The sequence below is a fragment of the Anopheles coustani genome (genome assembly GCF_943734705.1).
Source record: "Anopheles coustani chromosome X unlocalized genomic scaffold, idAnoCousDA_361_x.2 X_unloc_9, whole genome shotgun sequence".
NCBI classification, from domain to species: domain Eukaryota; kingdom Metazoa; phylum Arthropoda; class Insecta; order Diptera; family Culicidae; genus Anopheles; species Anopheles coustani.
The window spans coordinates 368421-375000 of NW_026525203.1; the positions used below are offsets into that span (position 1 = coordinate 368421).

The following is a 6580-nucleotide window of genomic DNA, read 5'->3' on the forward strand; positions in this document are numbered from 1 at the left end:
AGACCGTCGTAAGACTAACTAAAGCGAAGGCATTTGTCAAGGATGCTTTCTTTAATCAAGAACGAAAGTTAGAGGATCGAAGGCGATTAGATACCGCCCTAGTTCTAACCGTAAACGATGCCAACTAGCAATTGGGAGACGCTACAACCAGGTGCTCTCAGTAGCTTCCGGGAAACCAAAGTCAGGTTCCGGGGGAAGTATGGTTGCAAAGTTGAAACTTAAAGGAATTGACGGAAGGGCACCACAATGAAATGGAGCTTGCGGTTCAATTTGACTCAACACGGGAAAACTTACCAGGTCCGAACTTATGGAGGTGAGACAGATTAATAGCTCTTTCTCAAATTTAAGGGTAGTGGTGCATGGCCGTTCTTAGTTCGTGGATTGATTTGTCTGGTTAATTCCGATAACGAACGTGACTCACATATGCTAACTAGAACGCAGTCAGCGTTAATGCGTCGATGCCGATTGGAACGGGTTAGGACCTTTCGGTGGAGTATGACCTGACACCTTCGCTGTTCGTGTGCGCAAGTGCACTTACGGTACGCTGCTTAGCAGGACAATTTGTGTTTAGCAAAATGAGATCGAGCGATAACAGGTCCGTGATGCCCTTAGATGTTCTGGGCTACACGCGTGCTACAATGTGGGTAGCAGCGTGTCTCCTATTCCGAGAGGAACGGGAAATCACTCAAATACTCACTTAGTAGGGATTATGGATTGCAATGGTCCATATGAACTCGGAACTTCTAGTAAGTGCTGGTCATCAGCCAGCGTTGAATACGTCCCTGCCCTTTGTACACACCGCCCGTCGCTACTACCGATGGATTATTTAGTGAGGTCTTTGGAGATGATCGTTCGCTGGATCCTCGTGAACCGCGTCTGCTTTATCGAAGTTGACCGAACTTGATGATTTAGAGGAAGTAAAAGTCGTAACAAGGTTTCCGTAGGTGAACCTGCGGAAGGATCATTAGTGGCCAAGTGATCCTTCCAGAAGTCCGAACCTGCGGGTTGAGACTTCGGCACAAGTTGCCATATGATAATTGACGAAACACTATAGAAGTCCGAACCTGCGGGTTGAGACTCAGGCACAAGTTGCCATATGAAAGTTGACGAAACACTAACAAGTCCGAACCTGCGGGTTGAGACTTAGGCACACGTTGCCTTATACATGACTTCGAACAAATACACAAGTCCGAACCTGCGGGTTGAGACTTAGGCACAAGTTGCCTTATACATGACTTCGAACAAATACACAAGTCCGAACCTGCGGGTTGAGACTTAGGCACAAGTTGCCATATGAAAGTTGACGAAACACTAACAAGTCCGAACCTGCGGGTTGAGACTTAGGCACACGTTGCCTTATACATGACTTCGAACAAATATACAAGTCCGAACCTGCGGGTTGAGACTTAGGCACAAGTTGCCTTATACATACATTGGCCAAATAAACAGAAGTCCGAACCTGCGGGTTGAGACTTAGGCACAAGTTGCCATATTATATTCGATCAAACACTAAGTAGTCCGAACCTGCGGGTTGAGACTCAAGACCGTAACAAGATGTCACTATACAAGTCCGAACCTAAGGGTTGAGACTTAATGCGATCTAGATACCAAGTTGACATCCAATACCTGTTGAGCAAAACCAAAGATTCCCTGTTCTCGAATGATTACACTATATAACAGGGAATCATGAAGAAATCAAGCAAGCGTGAAACAAAGTCATCACTTGGGCATGCTCGATAGCCAACCACATGACCTTAACCTAAGAGAGCATGCAAACCACATGATACCTATAAACGATTAACCCGCCCTAGTTCAATCGTTCACCAAGTGATGACTTCAGTATGGCTAAGAGAAAAACTTTTGAATGGGAAAAACTCTAAGTCCGAACCTCCGGGTTGAGACTTCCGCGTCGGAGGTGGGCGCACCTCCTATCCGAAAGATGATGAATCAGGGGTGTTCGGTCAGCAATGGTCGGATGCCCCGTCGTAGTCCAACTATGACAATCAAAGTCAAGACCTCCGGGTTGAGACTTTCCGCGAGTACAAGCATAAAGGAACACGGACCAAGCCGTACCGAGAGAATCGGTACTAGAGCCCTCGTGGTTCTACATTGAGAGAGCCCTCGTGGTTCTCATTAGGGGCTTTATGCAAGTCGTACTCAATACTGTGGTGTGAAGTATAAAGTATAGTCCTCGCCTGGTCCACGCTGCTTCGGCGGTCCTGGGTAAGATAGTTAATTCTAGCTTGCCCTATAGTGGAATGAGGACACTTAATGCTTCGTCTTTTAGCGGCGGCTAGACTCCTCCTCACGGGGAACGAGTTGACGCGCACAGCGGCGGCTTACGCACTATGGCAATCATGGATGCCTGAAGATTCCGTGAAGTTCTCCCCTGGTCCACGCTGCCTCGGCAGTCCTGGGTAAAATGGAATATTTCCAGCTTGCCCTATAGTGGAAGAGGACTATCCAACAATACAAAGTCAAGACCTCCGGGTTGAGACTTTCCGCGTCGGTGGTGTCGCGCACCGCCTATCCGAAAGATGGTGTAACAGGGGTGTTCGATCAGCAATGGTCGGATGCCCCGTCATAGTCCAACTATGACAACCAAAGTCAAGACCTCCGGGTTGAGACTTTCCGCGTCCGGAGGTACGCGTACCGCCTACCCGAAAGATGGTGTGCTTCTGGGGTATTCGATGAGTCGGATACCCCGTCGTAGTCCAACTATGACAATCAAAGTCAAGACCTCCGGGTTGAGACTTCCGCGTCCGGAGGTACGCGTACCGCCTACCCGAAAGATGGTGTGCTTCTGGGGTATTCGATGAGTCGGATACCCCGTCGTAGTCCAACTATGACAATCAAAGTCAAGACCTCCGGGTTGAGACTTCCGCGTCCGGAGGTACGCGTACCGCCTACCCGAAAGATGGTGAATCAGGGGTGTTCGATCAGCAATGGTCGGATGCCCCGTCGTAGTCCCCAACTATGACAATCAAAGTCAAGACCTCCGGGTTGAGACTTTCTAAGAGTACAAGCATAAAGGAACACGGACCAAGCCGTACCGAGAGAATCGGTACTAGAGCCCTTGTGGTTCTACATTGAGAGAGCCCTCGTGGTTCTCATTAGGGGCTTTATGCAAGTCGTACTCAATACTGTGGTGTGAAGTATAAAGTATAGTCCTCGCCTGGTCCACGCTGCTTCGGCGGTCCTGGGTAAGATAGTTAATTCTAGCTTGCCCTATAGTGGAATGAGGACACTTAATGCTTCGTCTTTTAGCGGCGGCTAGACTCCTCCTCACGGGGAACGAGTTGACGCGCACAGCGGCGGCTTACGCACTATGGCAATCATGGATGCCTGAAGATTCCGTGAAGTTCTCCCCTGGTCCACGCTGCCTCGGCAGTCCTGGGTAAAATGGAATATTTCCAGCTTGCCCTATAGTGGAAGAGGACTATCCAACAATACAAAGTCAAGACCTCCGGGTTGAGACTTTCCGCGTCGGTGGTGTCGCGCACCGCCTATCCGAAAGATGGTGTAACAGGGGTGTTCGATCAGCAATGGTCGGATGCCCCGTCATAGTCCAACTATGACAACCAAAGTCAAGACCTCCGGGTTGAGACTTTCCGCGTCCGGAGGTACGCGTACCGCCTACCCGAAAGATGGTGTGCTTCTGGGGTATTCGATGAGTCGGATACCCCGTCGTAGTCCAACTATGACAATCAAAGTCAAGACCTCCGGGTTGAGACTTCCGCGTCCGGAGGTACGCGTACCGCCTACCCGAAAGATGGTGTGCTTCTGGGGTATTCGATGAGTCGGATACCCCGTCGTAGTCCAACTATGACAATCAAAGTCAAGACCTCCGGGTTGAGACTTCCGCGTCCGGAGGTACGCGTACCGCCTACCCGAAAGATGGTGAATCAGGGGTGTTCGATCAGCAATGGTCGGATGCCCCGTCGTAGTCCAACTATGACAATCAAAGTCAAGACCTCCGGGTTGAGACTTTCTAAGAGTACAAGCATAAAGGAACACGGACCAAGCCGTACCGAGAGAATCGGTACTAGAGCCCTTGTGGTTCTACATTGAGAGAGCCCTCGTGGTTCTCATTAGGGGCTTTATGCAAGAAGTACTCAATACTGTGGTGTGAAGTATAAAGTATAGAGTCCTCCACTGGTCCACGCTGCTCCGGCGGTCCTGGGTAAGATAGTTCATTCTAGCTTGCCCTATGTGGAAGAGGACTCAATACCCTACCTGTTGAGCTTGAAACAAAGTCATCACTTGGGCATGCTCATATTGCCATACAATATTCCATTATCTACTAATGAGCATGCAGCTATATGATTATAACCTGTAAACGATTACCCCGCCGTAGTTCAGCGCTTCAACCAAGTGATGACTTCAGTATGGCTAGTGTGTGAAGTATAAAGTATAGTCCTCCCCTGGTCCACACTGCTTCGGCGGTCCTGGGTAAGATAGTTAGTTCTAGCTTGCCCTATGTGGAAGAGGACACCATACTTAATACTGTGGTGTAATGAACAAAGTATAGTCCTCCACTGGTCCACGCTGCTTCGGCGGTCCTGGGTAAGATAGTTAGTTCTAGCTTGCCCTATGTGGAAGAGGGCATACAAGACAAAGTATAGTTCTCCCCTGGTCCACGCTGCTCCGGCGGTCCTGGGTAAGATAGTTAATTCTAGCTTGCCCTATGTGGAAGAGGACTCAATACCCTACCTGTTGAGCTTGAAACAAAGTCATCACTTGGGCATGCTCTATAGCCAATCACATGACATTAACCTAAGAGAGCATGCAGCGTATTATCCCAATGCAAAGTAAACGATAGACTCGCCCTAGTTCAGTGCTTCAACCAAGTGATGACTTCAATTTGGCTAGTGTGTGAAGTATAAAGTATAGTCCTCCCCTGGTCCACACTGCTTCGGCGGTCCTGGGTAAGATAGTTAATTCTAGCTTGCCCTATGTGGAAGAGGACACCATACTTAATACTGTGGTGTAATGAACAAAGTATAGTCCTCCACTGGTCCACGCTGCTCCGGCGGTCCTGGGTAAGATAGTTCATTCTAGCTTGCCCTATGTGGAAGAGGGCATACAAGACAAAGTATAGTTCTCCCCTGGTCCACGCTGCTTCGGCGGTCCTGGGTAAGATAGTTAATTCTAGCTTGCCCTATGTGGAAGAGAGCATACATGAACCAAGAACGAAGGTTATGATCGAGGAATGATTCGACAACTAACCGATGGTATGAAATGTGTAGAATTCAAGCAAGCACACAATCAAGTCATCATTTGGGCATGCTCGATAGCCAAACCTATGACATTAACCTAGTAGAGCATGCAACGTATAATATCCCAATGCAAAGTAAACGATAGACACGCCCTAGTTCAGCGCTTCAACCAAGTGATGACTTCAGAATGGCTAAATCAAATCGGTTCAAAACATACCATCGGTACCCTATTGAAACACACAAGTCGATATCAAACCTCATGATTGTGTAGTCCTCCACTGGTCCACGCCGCTTCGGCCGTCCTGGGTAAAATGGAACATTCCAGCTTGCCCTATGTGGAAGAGGGCACATTACTCAATACTGTGGTGTGAAGTATAAAGTTCAGTTCTCCCCTGGTCCACGCTGCTTCGGCGGTCCTGGGTAAGATAGTTCATTCTAGCTTGCCCTATGTGGAAGAGGACACTTAATACTTCGTCTCTAAGCGGCGGCTTGACTCCTCCCTACGGGGAACGGGTTTACGCGCACAGCGGCGGCTTACGCACTATGGCAGTCATGGATGCCTTACGTTTCTATGAAAAGTGTGTTCCTCCCCTGGTCCACGCTGCTTCGGCAGTCCTGGGTAAGATAGTTAGTTCTAGCTTGCCCTATGTGGAAGAGGACACGAAGACTTACTGTGGTGTGAAGCATAAAGTTCAGTTCTCCCCTGGTCCACGCCGCTTCGGCCGTCCTGGGTAAAATGGATTCATCCAGCTTGCCCTATGTGGAATGAGGACACTTTATGTTTCGTCTCTAAGCGGCGGCTTGCTTCTCCCTACGGGGAACGGGTATACGCGCACAGCGGCGGCTTACGTTATGGCAGTCATGGATGCCTTACGTTTCCATGAAAAGTGTGTTCCTCCCCTGGTCCACGCTGCTTCGGCAGTCCTGGGTAAGATAGTTAGTTCTAGCTTGCCCTATGTGGAAGAGGACACGTAGACTTACTGTGGTGTGAAGTATAAGGTTCAGTTCTCCCCTGGTCCACGCCGCTTCGGCCGTCCTGGGTAAAATGGATTAATCCAGCTTGCCCTATGTGGAATGAGGACACTTTATGCTTCGTCTCTAAGCGGCGGCTTGCTCCTCCCTACGGGGAACGGGTATACGCGCACAGCGGCGGCTTACGCAAGTTAGTCACCCTCGGCAGTGGATCACTCGGCTCATGGATCGATGAAGACCGCAGCTAACTGCGCGTCATAATGTGAACTGCAGGACACATGAACATTGATAAGTTGAACGCATATTGCACGTCGTGGGAACCTACCATGATGTACAGATGACTGAGCGCTTATATTTGAGAAATGTATCGCATACATTTAACTACGCCG

The 6580-nt window shown here is 49.2% G+C and overlaps 1 non-coding gene across 1 annotated transcript; it reads left to right on the forward strand.

Moving 5' to 3' along the window:
- The first annotated feature begins 6387 nt into the window (after positions 1–6387).
- Positions 6388–6542, forward strand: LOC131271059 (5.8S ribosomal RNA). Its single transcript, XR_009180041.1, has one exon. It is a non-coding gene; the product is annotated as a 5.8S ribosomal RNA (ribosomal RNA).
- The last annotated feature ends 38 nt before the right edge of the window (positions 6543–6580 follow it).